The sequence below is a fragment of the Oxyura jamaicensis genome, chromosome Z, assembly GCF_011077185.1.
Source record: "Oxyura jamaicensis isolate SHBP4307 breed ruddy duck chromosome Z, BPBGC_Ojam_1.0, whole genome shotgun sequence".
NCBI lineage: Eukaryota > Metazoa > Chordata > Aves > Anseriformes > Anatidae > Oxyura > Oxyura jamaicensis.
Window position 1 is genome coordinate 12,809,466 of NC_048926.1, and position 17,798 is coordinate 12,827,263.

The 17,798-nt window shown below is 38.8% G+C and overlaps 1 protein-coding gene across 8 annotated transcripts in view; it reads left to right on the forward strand.

The window, feature by feature from the left end:
- The first annotated feature begins 5,782 nt into the window (after positions 1–5,782).
- NIPBL (NIPBL cohesin loading factor) overlaps positions 5,783–17,798 on the forward strand; it is a 164,361-nt gene continuing 152,345 nt past the window's right edge. For all 8 annotated transcript variants that reach the window (XM_035309234.1, XM_035309235.1, XM_035309236.1 and 5 more), the window contains exon 1: positions 5,783–5,912. The gene's annotated coding sequence lies outside the window, so the exon portion shown is untranslated. The remainder of the gene's footprint in view (positions 5,913–17,798) is intronic.

Consider the following 17,798-nt stretch of genomic DNA (forward strand, 5'->3'; position numbering starts at 1 on the left):
GACTTTGGCACAGACTAAAAGCATGCCACCATGCACTCTCCCAAACAATTCCTGGGCACAGTTTGGGAGTTAGTGTTACTAAGGAACCATTCCCAATGGGCAGTAGATGCATGTGTCTATCCTGTTATGATGAATTAAGGAGTTTAGTAATGTAGGCATGAAAAATTCTGTAGCTATTAGCCTCAATGCCAGACAACATTCCCAGGCATACATATAACCTTTTAGTTTATATGTACCCATTGAGTATGTTGGCTGAGATGCACTCATATCTGAAGAATGGAAAAGTTATGCTTTCTTTCAAATAAGCACTTTTTAGAGGCCTAAGCCCAAGAAGCTCTTTTAACATACACAATTTAGATAATCATCTCTCTGTCTTAAATCTTACTTTTACTGGCAAGTTCATTAAAAAGGGAGTGGCAAGGCATTTTAAGCATGATAAGATGTTCTCATATGTCTTAAATCCATACAAGAGTGACTGTTGGCTTGTGCTGAATTGTCCTTTAGGCCAATTTTTAACTTTTGTCCTTTGCCAGAAGATGAATGTCCACGTTGACTTGGTAGCCCATGACAGCAGTACCTTTACACCTTAAATAGTGGGAAAAAATGTTTTTATCCTTGTCTCTCAAAATAATCCATGTTAGCCTTCACAGCTCCTATGAAACTGCACTGAATTTGTTATGTAGCTGACATCCAGTTATGTCTCTATTATAAAACATTGCATTAAGTTGCTTTCCCAGTGCATGTCCAAAATGAGACTTTTGAGAGAATAAAGTTATGAGGTTCAGGGTTTTGTTTGTTTGTTTACTTTTTTTAAGAGAGAAAATGAAAAGAAAAAAGAATTTGTAGGAATCAGTACCTGCTTCCTTTCTGAAGTTCATCTATGGTGAAGTGTATCCATGGAAAAGTCTCTCAGGAGCCTTTTCTTCAGGTTTCGGATTTTTTTCTATGACAATGACCATCCTTACAAAAAGAACCGTTATTTGTGCTGTTCTTGTGGCCCTTATACAACAATACTGGGAAAGGCTACTTGTCCAGAAGAATAATCCATCAATGACTTATTTTTCTGTTACATAGTACATTTTACTATCATATTTTATAGTCTAATATGCGTCTTTCATATTATCTGTATTTTAACATTATTCAAAATCTCTAGTGCTTTGAATAATCAGGAACTGACTGTAACATTCAAATGAAAATACTTGGGTTAAATCTTCTATCATTTTCTTTCACAGAAAACTTCCTAACTTGTATACATTTCAAAACAAGTATCTGCCAAATAATTCATATCCTGTCCTCGTACAAACAGAATGATGTTTTTAACACCATAGAGATGATGCAAGTTTGTAATTTAGAATAAATTGAAAATTGAAATGGTCTTATTTCATGTTGTGAAATTCTTATTGGAAATTTATGCTAAATACTTAGAACAAGGGGGAAAACATTACCAATATCTGGTTTACCAAAACGGAAAAAAAAAAAAAAAAAAAAAAAAAAAAAGTAGTCACCATCAAATTGTAAACTTGCAACATGTAATTGTACAGATATTTTACACCTCAATATGCAGGCTTCCTTGTCTCTTTATTTTACCCTTACCACTAAAGTCCTTTCTTTCAGGCTGCTTACTTACTCACAATGAATATTCCCCAGTGAATTAATTATGTGGCACTATTATTTGCTACTGTGATCTAAAGTTAATGCAAAGAATGTAACTTTGTATTACTTGTCATACAGCATTTATCATTACATTCATTCTACTCATTTCTGTAGCCCAGTCTTAACACCAAATTCCCAATAATTTCAATACCTAAGTTTAGGATGAAAGCTAACAATTGCATTACTATATAATGATTTCCCAACATTGTGTAGGAAACTTTGACGACTTGAAAAATACACAACCATAGAATCATGGAGTGGTTTGGGTGGGAAGGGGCCTTAAAGATCACCCAATTCCAACTCCCTGCCATAGGCAGGGACACCTCCCACCAGACCAGGTTTCCCAAAGCCCCACCCAGCCTGGCATTGAACATTTCCAGGGAGGGGGCATCCACAGCTTCTCTGGGCAATGTCCAATAATATTAATATTTTTTGATTTTACTTACACATCACATTTAGTTAAAAATTCTGTCCCGAAATACATACAACCTATCAATTAATAAGAGGTTAATGTAACAATGTCTGTGCATCCCATTAATTAATTAAAATTACATGCAACTATATGTTAAACCAGTCGTTAAATAAACAAGAAGTGGAAAAGTACAGTACATTTTTCATTAATTCTAGAGAAAACATCTAATGGCAGCAAGCAGTCTCTAAGAAAACATTGGTGCTAGGTGTGTTTTTACTATTATTTTACATACTGTCTATAATTTATGGAGCTGAATAACAACATGTAGCTGTCAGGGAGGTTAGCATCAGAATGAAGAGGGCAGAAAGGACTCTTCACTATTTTCAGCAGTATACACATGCATACTGTCTTTGCAAGTGGAAGGCTTTTTATCTCAGTACACAGTTGTAAACAGCAGCAAGAGTGATACCTACAATTAACACATTTTGGTGAAAAGGGTTTGAGAAACATGTTTTGAAGAGTACTTTATGCATGAAGATCTTTAATTTCTGCCTTTTAAAGTTACATTTAAAATACTGAATTATTTGTTCTCTTTGAAGGACAAGTAACAAGTCTCAGAACAACTGACTGTGCAAAATACTTTAGATTTATGAGAGCCCAGTCATTTCTTTAAAGCAAAAGACATGTTCTCCCTTGACTTCAAAGGCAGCAGGATTAGGTTCTAAAACTTCACCCTGAAATTTGCAGCTCATTTTCACGGCTCTATAGGCGTGGATTTATCAGGAGAATTCAGAGAGCTTTGCCCTCCTCCGCACTGCTACCAGCTTTGTTTAGTGCGGTGTTCACTCCTTAGTGTACCACAGTCATGGTTGTATGACTGCATAGCTCCTCCCATACAGATTAGGACTACCTCCACCCTATGACTAAGGCCTGGAGCAGAAATGAGGTTTAAAGTATCTTTTAATATGTTTTCTGATAATATTCTGAAATGCTTATTATCCCATTTCTTGGCCATTTCACATATAGTGGGATACACCCATATGTACTAAAATATTTGTAGGAACACGTGAGCTTTCTTTCTGCAATAAATTGTTGTAGAGAAGACAATTTGAAGACAAAAGTAATACAGGGAGCCACTTGTCTGAATCAGTCAAAGAATTTGACCTTTCATTTTTAGAAGTGGATTACAGTTATATCTAATGGAATAAAACCTCCTTAACTTGATTTCCCTTAAGGAAGAAAATCCTCATTTACTTCTAAGTGTTACAGTAACACTTTTTAAAACAACTATTAAATGAGTTATTTTCTTGTGCAGGAAGTAACGTCATAGTAATCAAACAAAATAGCCATTTCTACAAATTCCTTTAGTTAAAAAGGATTATAAAAGTATAAAATGGCCTGGCGAGATTCTCACTGGAAAATTCTTACTGAAACAGAAGAATCAAATAGCTGTTGTGTCTTATACTGACGTTTGGACTGGCTAAACCATTTCTGATATGGAAGACCGGGGCATATAAAAAACAAAATTGCAGTATTTACATTTTATTTATACAGTGAAAACACCAACTAAAAAAAATAATATAAATACTCCAACAACACAGATTATTAACAATAAGTTAGAAGTAGATTGAAGTAGTATTCCCGGGCCAACTTGTCATTTTAGAATCACATTTTCCTTTGAATTCACAGGTGTGTATGTCCACATACATACATGTATGGGAACTCTAAATAGGTAGCTTATTAAACTTTAGTTTATTACAAATATATAGATATATTTTCTCCCTTGACTTACAGAGTTGAACTGTATTAAAATAAGCACAAAGATTTATGAACATGGTTTATCTACTACACCAATTATTTCCCTTTATTTCAAATGTATAATCTGAAAATGCATAAACAATTGTAGGATTGGGACCTTTTATATTAACTTGGAACACAGGTATGTAACACATTTCTTTCAGAGCCTGGTTTACTCTGTCTCCATTAAACTTACATGAGCGCACACCCATTAAATAGAAGGACTGAATTACCGTATTCTCCAGTGCCATCTTCATTTCTGTCCTTTCAAATAAACACACTTGTAAAACAAACTTTGATTCATCCAACATTAGGAATTTGATAGGTTAAGCTTAAGAGATGCATTTTAACTCTGCTTTAAAGACAGAGCATTTGTTCAGGAAATCCTAAGACCTGGATTCAAGTGCAAGACCTGGATTCAAGTGCATTTGTGTATGGTATTATCTCTTTGTGCAAATAATATCCATCCAGAACTGAAAGGGTGTGTTTATATGCCACAGGATATATACAGCTAGCTAGCTGTGTCCAACTGTATGGTGAATCCTGAAGTCCACAGATGAGCAAGGCTTCCTCTAAATATGATTTCTGTCCCAGTATCAAGGAGCAAAACAACAGAAGTGAGTTGTGAGAAAACAGTTAATTCATTTGATGTAACAGCTTCTTCGCTTTTATCCTGTGCTATGTTTATTCACGGTTTTACCTGTACAGAGGAAAATCGTAAAACCTTTCAGACTAGGATTCTCTTTCTCCAAACAGTCCATCACAGCCCAGGATTAAAATATTTCCAGTAAACCTGCTGCTGGGGCGGGGGGAGCATCACCCTCCAGCGAGGCTCAACACCTCAAAACCTGCATTTTTTCCCCCGTGCTCGTCCAGAACAAAAAACTCCCTTCGCATGGGTACATCCACCTGCAGATCCCTCGCCCCGGCACCGCGACTTTCTCCTCCTGCGACACGGCCTCGTAGAGCCCCCGGAGAAGGACGCTGAGGGCGGCGGCGGCGGCCCCGAGGAGCGCCCCCGCTCCGCCACATCGCCCCTGCCGGCCGGCCTCCCTCAGGGGCCGACGGAAACAGCCCCCAAACGCCTCCGCTTCCCAACGGCCGCCTTCTCCGATCCGAGCACCGGCGGGGGAAGGAGAAGGGGAAAAAAAAAAAAAAGAGAGAGAGAAAAAAAAGCAAAAAGGCAAAAAAAAAAAAAAAAAAAAAGGGGGAAGCACCCGCGGGTGGGGACGGGGGGAGGCAGCGGGGCGGCGGCGGCTCGGCCGGGCGTGCGGCGGCGCTGTGAGGGGAGCGGCGCTCTGTCGTCGCGCTATCGCCGGGCTATCGCGTCGTCGCGGTGTCGGCGGCGGAAGCGGCACCGTCGGAGCGAGCGAGCGAGCGGCCGAGGAGGAGGAGGAGAAGGAGGAGGAGGAGGAGGAGGAGGAGGAGGAGGCGGCGGAGGGAAGGGGGAGGCTGTTGGCGCCTGGCGCCGGTGGAGGGAGTCATTCCTGCCGCTGCACTTCCGGTCGGCATTTTGTTCTGAGAGGGAGCGAGAGCGACGCACGGGAGCCTTCCTCCCCCCTCCTCCTCCTCCCCCCGCCCCCCGCCCGGTACCGACTCGCCGTGCCCCGGCCGCCCCCTCCCCCCCCCCCTTCGCTCCCCCGCCCGCCTCCCGCAGTCGCGCACCGAGGGAGCGGCGGCGGCGGCCCCCGGCAGCTCTGCCCCCCCCTTCCCCTCTCCCGGCCGCCCCCCCACGGCCCCGGGGCGCCTCTCGGAACCGGTTCGGCCCGGCCCGTGCCCATGTTGTGAGGCGGGCGCAGGGGGACGGGATCCGCGCCGGCCGCTCACCCCCCCCCCCGGCTCTACATGTTCGCTGCACCGAGGAGGAGACGGAAGAGGAGCCAGCCCCCCTCCCGGCCCGGATTATTGTTGTTATATTATCTCCCCTCCTCCTCCTGCTCCGCGGCGACGGCGGCGGCCCAGCAGCGGCGGCTCCTCTGAGGAGGGAGGGGGGCGGATTGCTCGCCCCCTCTCCCGGATCCCCGTCGGATTCAGACGCCGATTTGCTCAGGTAATCCTCCCCCCCCTCCCCGTCGTCGTCTCCCCTTCCCCTCCCTGCCCTCTCCGGCAGCCGGCCGGGCCTGCCAGCCCCCGGCGGCCCAGCGCTGCCGGGAGCGGAGGGGATTATCGGCTGCTCCCCGGGGCGGAGGGGAGCGGGCGGCGAGCCGAGGTGTTTATTTCGCAGCCCCCCTTGCTGCCGGCTCGGCGGTGGCGGAGGAGGTGGGCTCCTCCCGGGCTGCCGGCAGGCCTAGGCCCGGCGGAGAGCGCAGGCCCGCCGGCCAGCGCCTTTACTCCAGCTCGAGGATTAAGAGAGGCGAAGCGGCTCCTCGGTGACAGGCCTCAGCCCGGAGAGGAGCAGCAGGAGGAGGAAACAATGCAATTAGCCGCAAATGTGCGCGGATCCCGTGCCATATTTACAACTTCGCCAGGGCGAGGAAGCGAGGTCCCAGCGCAGACAGCCCTCTGAACTGAGGAAGGAGTAAGTGGAGGAATAGGGGAAGAGAGACAATGTAAATAGCCCAGAAACGAAAATAGCCGTCTCCAGTATTCTCTTCACCTTCCAACTCCGTTCCAAACACGCAAAAGTTCGCGTGGAGATGGATTTATAACGTGCAAACGCTTGATCTCCAAATAATAAAGCGATTGATCAGCGCGTTAATCACTTCGCATATTTATAGCATAAAACTAGACCTTGTGGGGTGATTGACACGGCACGGACACCTGCAGACCCAGAAATACGGATAGACAAGCGTATTGTGCCAGGTATTCCACGCAATCTTAATGTTTACGTGCTGTAGACGTTGGGGGAATACGCACAAAATTCACAAGAAATGCTATTTTGTGCCTTCTAACAAACAGAAAATGGGGAAGGGGTCGCGTGTAAGGAGGTATGTTTATGACATTTTGGGGACCGGGATGAAGATGAGATCTTGCCCTATGTACTCGGGAATCAAAGATAAATTGAATCAAGTGAAAAGTAAGGAATGTTGAAAAGTGTCATCCTTTCTTGTCAGGCCATATCACTTTGAGATCCTGAGGTTGTTATTGGCTGTTTGTGTCCATGATGTTTGAATATGTAATTAGGTGTCATTTTAGCAGGTCAAATGTGTTTTGTAAATGACTGCTGATTAAGTGTCAGGCCTTTATACATAAACGGTGGCTAATTTTCAGTAAGGAAAATCTTGGACTTACTGTGTGGCAGAGTTGAGAGTGTTGTTAAAAACTGAAGTAGATGTAAAACAAACGCCCTGCAAACTTGTAAAAGTACTCCTTCAGAAATTACATAATTAAGGGAAATTTTGAGATACCAAGTTTCACCTTTCATATAGAAAGGGAATTTGCAAATGGTAAACAAGTAGTTACATTTTATAATTTATCTATTTTTAAAGTAGGTTTTAAATCTGTTTGAGCAGATATGTTGTAGTAGTAACTGGTTATTGTATCTAATAAAGCAACTTTCTGGGGTATGGTGGTTTAGAGCCTTAAAAACTGTGCTAGGGTGCCTCCGACTGCCCTGATACATGTTTAAAGGGGTGAAGTTAATATAGCTGTCACGTAGAAGGCGTGTTTTTAATGCTGTAAATCCGTGTAGTAGTCAGTAGCGTGTCCGTGATTTGTATTGGTCAGGGAGCAGTTTGAATTTTAAAAAGCCTGAAGATCCTGCTGAGCCCCAATCCCGGCCTCCCTCCCTCCCACTAATCTCCCATTCCTGTCTTTGTGCTGCCTGGTCCTGTTAGACACTGTTTGCAACAGGGCCTCAGGCCTACGTGCGTGGAGAGGAACCATTTACGTTCCGAAAAAGCAGCTTTTTATTTTTAAACTTTATGAATTGCAGAGGGAGCCACTAGTTGTCTCGAACTGTCCCTGCATCTGCGTGTAGCTGAATTGCTGTTTTCTTTTGGTCCGTAGCATGCGTAGGGGCCGAGTTTAACTCTGCTTTACAGGAAAGAAAGGACTGTGCAGAAGTACTTGTAGTTCTCGGGTAGTTTTCATCATCAGAAAGCGACGTTAAGCTGTAGTGTTTCTTTCGTCGTTTAAAACAACTCTCGTTTTAGCGAAAATGCGTTTGTTAAGCTAATAGTAGTGAACTTCTCTGGCTTATTTTTCATTTAAGGAGGTTTACTGAAATAGGAGATACGAACAGGAAATTAGCCACTGTAGTTATGTAGTTCCTGTCAAGTTTATCTTTCCAGCGTTCTGTTTACAGCTTTTTTTTTTTTTTTTTTTTTTTTTTTTTTTTTATTAAAAAAAAGAAAGCATGTTCTTTTCTGATACCAAAAATAGGCGTATTTATAGAGGGAAATTTAAGGTGCTGGCTATTTGTGATTTGTAGTGAGCATTTTGTTTTTGTTCTTCTGAGCTATACATGGTTAATCCTCAGTTATTTGTTTTAGCATGTTTTTGGAGTTGTAAATTTAAGGCAGAAGTATTTAATGGAGAAATGTAAGATGACTTTTTTTTTTCACTATTTAGGCCAAATTTAAGTGTTTGTAGGGGGAGGGAACATGACTATTTCAGTTTCATACCTTATTTTATGTAGTGTTAGGAGTTTATACTGATCCACTGCTTGTCATAACTTCTAACTGCTTAAGGTTTCAGTTACTTTATGCGTGTTATGGAAATACAAAATTAATTTTTCTTGAGGTATTAGTTGTAGCAATTATTTTAACTAAAAGAGGATTTTTTTTTCTTCTGGTTATATTTTACTTTGTGCTTTTGACTACACTGTATGTTTTGAATTTCTCTCCTATGTACATGTTTTATTTCTACTTTTCCTCTCAACTGCTTGAATGTTTTCCCTGAAGTTATTCCAACCAAAAACATTTCCCTGAAGCTTTTGCTATCTTGTAGAACTGTTTTTATCTTTTTTCTTTTGTATAAAAAAATAGAGAGATAGGCATACCACTAAAAACATTTTTATTTGTATTTTTTTTACATTTGAAATATTTATATTTTAATTTGGGAGAAACAAAGTGAAGGATCAGAGAAGCAAAATTACACCAATAAAATAATTTGCACGTCCCTGTTCTGCATGAGTACCTGAATCCCAGTGCAACCTCATTGCATGTTTGGGACTCCATCAACAATAGTGTTCATGTGACTGATTCTTCTTGCAGAATCAAGGCAATGCCTTTGGGTTAGAACCATGTTGTTATGTTGTTTGTATAACAAAAAAGAGATTGTAGCCTTAATCCTGAATGGTTTGTGTATATATCCCTCTATAACATAGTAAACTGTATTTTGAAGGATACTAGATGAAAAAATATTGAAAGTGTGAATTGATTTGAGCCAAGGATTGGTGTAGCGAGTTTCCTATTGCAATTTTCTGTGTGTTCAACAGTAAATGTGTTATTTTTATGTATGTATTATATTACAAAGTGTTAAAGTCATCCTATTGAATTTATATTAATATTAACTTCATAAATATTACACAATAAATGTAAAGTTAATGGACAATTACTATTTGCTAGGAGAAATTATAATAATATTCTGAATATGTAGAGCGAAGATAAAAGTTTTTTTCAAATTCAGAACTTTATGCTTTCTAGAAATTATTCTAGAGGATATATTCTATATTCAACAATGTGTGGACATTTTGGCAGCAATTATGGGCATACTTAATTGGAAAAATATGAGTTATGGTAACCTTAGAGGTTAGTGTCTGGTAGGTGTGAGGTCGATCATCCAGTGTTAGAATAGCTATTTATTGTCACAAAATAAGTTATTAGAAATATTTAACATTTGCAAAAAAAAACACATTGGCAATTTCAATGTAATACAACTTATTTTCAGTATACCTTTGTTAGAATAGTACAGGTTAGGTTAGTTTCTGATTTTTCAGCCATCAGTAGTAACAAGGTAAGAAGCCTACAAGGAAATGCTTAATATTGATGATACCTGTATATTTTTGGGAATAACCCCATATAATAATGGTCTCCTTTAAGAGCCAAAAAAAGGAAGTACTTTTAAAGTGGACAGTATTATAAAACCTGTTCATGCAATTAATCTATATTTGTGTTTTTATTTTATTAGTGTTACAGCCATACTTAGTAGATGATCCTGAGGTGCAAATACGTGGGAGAGAAGTACTTTATATCGATGTCTGCTGTACCTCAGGAGTGAGGACAATGTGTTTGAGGATATTGTACAGGACCTATCATTTGTGTCTCACTTCCTGTCCCAACTGTTCACTGTGTAAAATCTCAATAGCAGAAGGGAGTGGAGAAGGGGTTTTGGCCCAGCTGTGCATAGAAACTAAAGGGAAATCCAGTCAAATTGAACGTAGTTGTTGGTGCTGTAGATAAAGGTTCCTACTTGGGTTACACAAGTAACTTTTTAATAAACATCAACATTGAGGAACGTTTGTTATGGTAAAGGCTTTCAGTCAGAACAAATTCTAGAAGACTATATCTTACTGTTTCCAGTGTTTACGTCAGCTGGTTCTAAGCGGTTTTTCAATCGGAGATCTCGAAATTATTTATATGGTGAAATATTCCCATTCTCATCTTTGCTACAGTTTGATATGACACACTTTGTTTTTTTTGCAGCAGCGTGTATGCAATGCATTTTACAGGAACTGTGTTAAAAACATGAGGCTGTAAACTCAGGCATTCAGATAAGGAACAGGCTAAGACTTCAGAAACAAACGTGATCTAGCCCCCTATGCCATACACTGGGCCTTTAACTACGTTATTATACTTCACCCTTACCCTTACAGCCACTATTCAGTGCCTCACACAGTGCATGGGAAATGCCAGCTGACCAGTATACTGTTAAAACCCAGTTTATGTATTTGTTTTTATTTGTCATATAGTGTGCAGCCTGCTGCCTTATTACTTGCTGCATTGCATCCAAGTCTTTCACTGAATGCTGAGGTTTTTTCATCAGGAAATTATCATCAAAATACCTATCTATGCTTTACAAATATTACAGGACGTCTTTAGCTTATCCATATTTTATTTCATTTTTTTAGATGGAAGACTGAAACTGAATCAAAACTTTGAGTTTTAAAAGTGCTTATAAATCTTGAGTGTGTGAATTGATATGCTTTATTCTTGAGATATTTACTTATTTTACAGCATGTAGTGAGTTCATAACATTATTTTCTTTTATTTGTAGCTCTGTCTCACACTTCAACATAGCAGGCCCATTGTTGCTCATGCTGCATCCCTAAGAAGTATAGAGTAAGTTTTCACTGATAGCCTAGACATCTTTTCAGTTTCAACTGTCTCGATCATGCCAAGATTTTCAAAAATAGATTTCCTGTCCTGAAAAATTAAAAAAGAATCTCCCTCCATAATGTGAAGAACTCAAAATCTCTACAGGAATATCAAAGACAGCAACTAGATAATAATCCAAAACCTGCATGTGATTAATAGCTTGTCCATAATATTGGAGACATTCAGAATGCTACTTCCAGCAGGAGCTAGCAACCATGGAGAATGTCCTAAGCATTGGCTATTGGCCATTAAGAACGACGCTTTGCCTCTTTAAAGTGGTAATTGTAGTTCATGTAAACTGGAAATGGAATGGAAACTTCTGCAGCCTAGTGGTCAGACCATTTCATTGCAATGTTTGTCTGTTGTCCAGTTAATGTTTGTGCCGAGCTGTTAGGAAAGCAGCACGTATAGCATGTGTGTTCTTAGCCAAAATGTTGCCTTTGGGATGTAGGAAGCCCAACTTCAATATGTATCAGACAGAGTTGTTCTTGAACCTCTTTTTCCGCCACATATAGCTTTTAATGTTCTAATCATCTGCTCTAATTATGGCCAGTAGGCTCTGGGTATATTATGGAACAGGTAGAACAAGTAGTACTAAGTCTTTTTTTTTTCCTTTACTTTCCCAGTGATGAAAGTTTTCTGTGAAAATAACACACTTTTTTTCTTTCTTTTTTGGTAGTAAGAGTTGTTTTTGACAAATTGGCAGTTTCCAGCAGAAGATCTTCTGGATATGATTTTTTTTATTTGTTTGTTTTTATTAACTGTATGTTATTGAAATTTATTAATAAAAATGCAACATCTCTCAGAAAGAATCTCCTTTTGCTGTGCAGCTCTGACTTGCTTTGTGACCATCATCTGTTGTGTAACATGTATGAAGCAGGGATGCAGTGGATAACAGAAGCAGGATATGATCATTTAATCAAAGACTATCATAATGCACAAGGGACTGAATTGTAGGTGTAAGCAACCATAATTCTGACATTTCTTAATACTTTAATGCTTGGCTTTTTAGTTCTAACCTTCTTTTTCTCTCTTTTTTTTTTTTTTTTTTGCTAATGTAATTTATCAGACTCCTGGAATGTAAGCATGTGTCTGTGACAGTGCAACCCCTATCTCTTATGTCTGAGCTAACAATCTCTCTTCTGCGTTGACCAGATACTCAGAAAAGATGAAGTTATAAATGCTTTGCCTCTGAAATTTTATTTTCAGGTCTTAGGTTTCAATAAAGACTGTCCTACTACTTGCATGTTGCCTTCCATTCAGATATGTAGCTATCAGTTTTTCTTCAGAGATGCTTTCTGGTCATTACCTGTGGAGGGGGAAGGGGAGACAGAATTCAGAGAGTTCTCATTGGATGCTACGCAGCAGATACTTAAGTAGGTTTGGGAAAAATAAGCTGGAACATGTTTTTTGTAATTTTAAAGTTGGAAAAATTTTGGTAAGACTGTAATAGAAGAGTTGTAAAGATGCATGGAGAGTGCTTTGTGGAGATATAAAACCAATTAAAGTTCTGTTTTTTCTGAATGGAAAATTAAAAATCTGCCCAATTATTTATTTGTCAAATTTCTCCCTCAAAAGCTAGGAGACATGATTGCTTTTTATTGCAAGGGATGCTAGGGTATTTTTTTTTGTTTGTTTCAATAATGTGAATTGAATTATTTTCCAGTAGCATGCTCGCTGATGATTGGTTCTTTATGACAGTTTTTTTTTGTACGTTTGTTTTGTTTTTTAACTCATTTTGAGGAATAACCTGTAACATAGAAAAAACTTTATATTAGAATTTGGCTATTATATAAGCAATTGAAATATTGCTTAAGTGTTGCTAGTCAATTTCTAAAATACATGTTGCTCCCTACTTATTTTGTATATATGAGACTGGTAGTGACTCCTCTTGGTTTTCTAGCACTATTAAAAGGCACTGACTTTGCTTCCAATTTTGCTAAACTTCAGTCGTATTGGCTGAAAGTGTCCATGCTGGGGTGATTGCCAGTAATAGCAATAGTGACCAACTGTTTTAATAAAGCTTAAAACAAAAAATGTTCATTGGATTCTAAGGGTCAGGTTAGAGAAAAAAATGTTCAAAAATAATTTCTGACTTTTTCTTCAAGCCATTGGAACTTCTCCATTTTTTGAGAGACAAACTTAAAATTTGAGTGAGGAGAGTTTTTGCAGTAGGAATGTGCATTTTGTTGCCATTTGAGAATCTGTCAAAAAAAACATGTAAGTTACTGGTGTCTGAAAAATTAGTTGGCTTCCCTGTTTGAAATTATTAAAGTTGAAAAATGTTGTGTGCACAACAGGACTTCTCCAAGTAAGTACGGTTGGTTTTAAGTATAGAGATGTGGTGCGGACTGCTTTGTTTGTGGGTGGCTGTTCAGTGCTTATCCGCAGGTTGATTTGTTCAGGTGTGGAAAAGATGAGAACTGAGGTCAGTGGTGTTTGGGAGGGTAAATACATGGAGGAGAAGAGGGGTGATTTGGAACAGAACTTACACAGATTGGGAGGGAATGGGAGCTTGAAGGGCAAGAACTTTGGAGAAGGGTAGGAGCTTGGAGTTCCTAAGGAAATTATAACTGCCTGGCAGGACTTGGTATGGGAGCTGGTGGGACAGATACAAGTGCCCTTGGTGAAGCTACAGGAAGAGCTGTGAAATAGTTTTAATAAGAAACTAAGATGAGAGTAGTCAGGAACTGGATGTAGAGTCAAGGGAAACTGTGTAGGGATGAGAATGAGTGGGAAGTATCTTCTGAGAGAGGCCAGCGAGGGGAGGTGGAGCAAACTGCCTGAGAAGCCAAAACTACAAAACAAGGATTGGCTGGGGAAAGAAGCATTATTTCAAACATAGGAATTTGTTGTTAGAATTGTCTTTTTTTTTTTTTTTTAACTGAGGAAATCACATAGTGAAAAAAAAAGCTCAGAAATGTGGAGTACGTCTTGTAATTGCAAATGGTAGGGAAAACTGTAGTCCAGATTATCTGTGTAGCCTGCATTTGGCATCTTTATGAATGCATTGTGGTAGTCCTTAAGTCTGTTGTCACTGTTCCTATGACAAGATGCCTATTTCACTGACTGTGTTAAATAAAAGTTGCTTCCTTAATAGAGATTTAAAACAAAACAAGAAAACCAACAGGTTAGATTAATGTCTCACAGCATTGGCTTTAGATATTGTTGATCCTCTCCTGGGGAAAGGGATAGACTCCTGAGATTGCTTCCAGTCCTGTTTTTTATGTTTAAATATTTTGATATCTCTTTGGTGTTCAGTCTATAGTCCTTTGCCTTAGTCACTTCACATCATCAAACCCTGCTCCAGAGATAGTATTCTTAATTTCTGCACAGGCTTTTCTATGGCTTGTGTTGGAATATTGGAATGCTTCACAAATGCTTTTTAAAAATGTTTTTGAGCAAATAATGTAATCTTAAAAAGTTAGGAACTGAGATGCAAAAGTTGGTCATTAGCTTTATAACTCCGGAAGTCCAACTAGAGCAGCTGTAGGACCTGACATTTAAATTAATTTGCTTTTTTTATCAAAACATGTGATAATATTATAGCACATTTCATTAATTTTGGTTACAATATAGCTAATCAGTGCTTCTTCAAACTAGGTGTCAGAGCATGCAGGAAAAAAACAGAAATATTTACTGTTAGTAATAGAAGTGGAATCAGAGTCCCAAAAGCAGCATTTTTTCTCTTGCAGTCTGATCTCCAGCCTCTTTTACTTCATACTTCTTTCACTTTTACTTGAAGAGTCATGTATACAACTGACCTTATAGCCTTATGAATAGCTTCTGATTCATCTCCAGAGCAGATCCCTCCTGTACACTGAAAGGAGATTGGGCCTATGGGTGGGAGGGGAATGTTACACGATTATATAATCAAATAACTGACAGAATTCCTGAGTGCAAGGGGCATTTATTAACTTTTGATTGACTTTGCAAATGTGATCTTTTAGCCCGGGTGTGGGGGATTTCCCAATAGAAGTCCTGAAAGCTTTGAATTTGAGTGAATGTACAGATAATGGGATGTTTAAGTATCTGTTGATGTGAAGGCTGACTTCATTGTTGAATGTTCTGTTTTGAAAAGTTTTTTAAAGTTAGATCTTCAACATTTTTAAGTATGAATTCTGATGTTTTCTGGAATGTACCTACTATATCTTTTTAAGCATTGCCTTGTAAACTACCACAGTATAGTAAGTAAAATTGTAAACTTGATTTCTGCATCATAAAAAGGAATTGGAATGAGATCAAAAAGGGGCTTCATTGTTGTGATACTGTTGTGAACAGGTCGGCCCCCTTGTGTCAGTCACAAATCTGAGATGTGTGAGGATGCCAAATGGAACTCATAACTCCAGTGGTGCTGAGCAAGTTACCCATATAGGTTAGTCAGTAGAAAACAATTGAAGAGATTTTTACCTCCTAAAAGAGAATTTAAATCAATTTATTTGATATTCATATTCTCTCTTTAAGGTTCTTTCCCTGTTCTAATTAATTTTCTTCGCAATGTGGCATAATATACTGCTACTCCTTCAAAAAGAAGGGAATGCCTGCTACCTCATAAAGTCTTAGAGCTAATGGAAGACTCTAATGGATAGTGACAAATATATGTTTAAACCAGCTGCTACTGAGGAGGATGTTAGAATCTGGGTATCTGGCAAGTGGTCTTCTGTGCAGCTGAGATTTTGAGTGAAGGGATGAAGGCAGTGGCTAGTATGTGGTGTGAAGTACTCAGTTCTCTGTGTTCAAAGCGTGTGGGTGTGTAACTGGACTTTTCCTACTCCGAGGATTTTGCCCTGGTTTAGATGCAGAACAGGTGTTGAGCTTTTTAGTTCTGCAGAAATAGTGGCAGGTCCGGCATATGCTGAAGCAAAGCTGTAGGTGCACTTTATTGGTGAGAATTTAGATGACTAATGGCATAGATGGAGAGTTGTAGGAACATGCTATGCACTCTAGGGTCACTATTATAAAAGATTATTTAGAGTTATGGCTCTGCATATTTACTCACTAGAGTAATTCTGTCTGCTTCTATCTAGCATGATGTAAAGGTTAGTCATGTTATTTACAGAAGTAGATCATTTATTTTTATCAAGGAATATATCATTAAAATATTTGAGGAATTGCAATAAAAATGGTTTGGTTTAAAAACTGTTTTGTCTGTAATTCTCTAAATATTATTACATGAACAAACCATCATAACACCACAAGGTAAACATTCTCAGTTTTTATATCACATTGTAATCTTAGCCTGCAACCTTGAGGAAGAAAAATGAGAGCTACTTATTTAATTCAGAGCCATGTTAAAAATTATATTGAATTAGTAGACTTCAAATAGGATTTCTCTCTCTTTCTGTAAATGTTTGTGTTTATTTCTGACAAATGCTTTTTCTAGGCTCAAATTAGACATACGATGTCATGGGATTCAGCAAGTTCTTAATCACATCTTGATAAATAGTTAGCCAATGAAGTCTTATAAAACAGTTCTGTAGATGGACTTCTGAAGATTCTACGTAACTTGTTATGTCCTGGTAATTTGAAGTTATTGCATGTTCAGCTACAGTGAATGTTCAATTGTGTATATGTAGCCTGTGGCAATGGCACATAACTCGATTTAATTTAACCCTGTTTCATTGCTGGGTAAGGAAGGTTGAATTAGTTTGCATTTTTCATGGGCTAAGTGTATATGCACAATTATTGAAAGTCAGCTGATGAACAGTAACTTCAGACACTGGGCTAATCAACTTGCCTAAAAGTGGCTAAAAGTCCATGTAATCCTGTGTGAATTTTGAGAGAGAACAATGTCAGAATCAAAACTGTTGAAGGTCTCCTACCTACACCTAATTACTGATACGTGTGTGAATTTGAACAAGTTTTTTGAGAAGGACAGTAAAAATGGATGAAATATCTCATTCTAAGAGATCCAGTTTAAATCCAGTTAGAAGGTATCATAAAACTTGTTATATGTACACGAAGTTAACTATTTTAGGCAAGAACAGAAAAACAGAATCTGTTTTATGATCATCAGGCTTACATGCTAATGCTGTTTATAATGGAAAAGAAACGGAAACTAGGAGATGGATGTACTTTAGTTTTCCCATGGAAGACTTAGAGGTTTTATTAGGAAAATGACATTTGTCTTGATATCGAGTACATTTTAGTTTCATGTATGTGATTATGATGAATAAAATATTCTGTAAATCAAGGTGCATATGGGCTCATTAGTAGGGTTGCATGTCAGTGCTTTAAAATGATTCTTGTGGAAATGTTCGTTTTCAGTATGTTTATACAGGTGTAATTATTTGAAATTGATACATGTCAACATATTTGCTTCCTGAAATAAGCTAGATTTCTCAGTTGGACTTTAAATAGGTTACTTCCTAAATCTTAGGGTATTCAAATATAGTAAAATATTTAGTCACTGAGCTCAATGATTTTAAATTGGCACACACAAGACTATTTAAGAAGTGCTTTTATTTTTATTTAAATAATATATAATCACTGTATAGATCAGATTTACTCCATTAAGATCAACAGTAGTTCTAATGATTCTGTCTTGGTTGCTTAGTATTGTTCTTGTGGTTAATTAGGGTTTTGTCATAATAATTGTAAAACATTTTATTAAACTTCTTAAGACTTGTGGGGTGGAGGATATGGGGAAGAGAGGGTGTTGGATTGTGGCTGAGAGT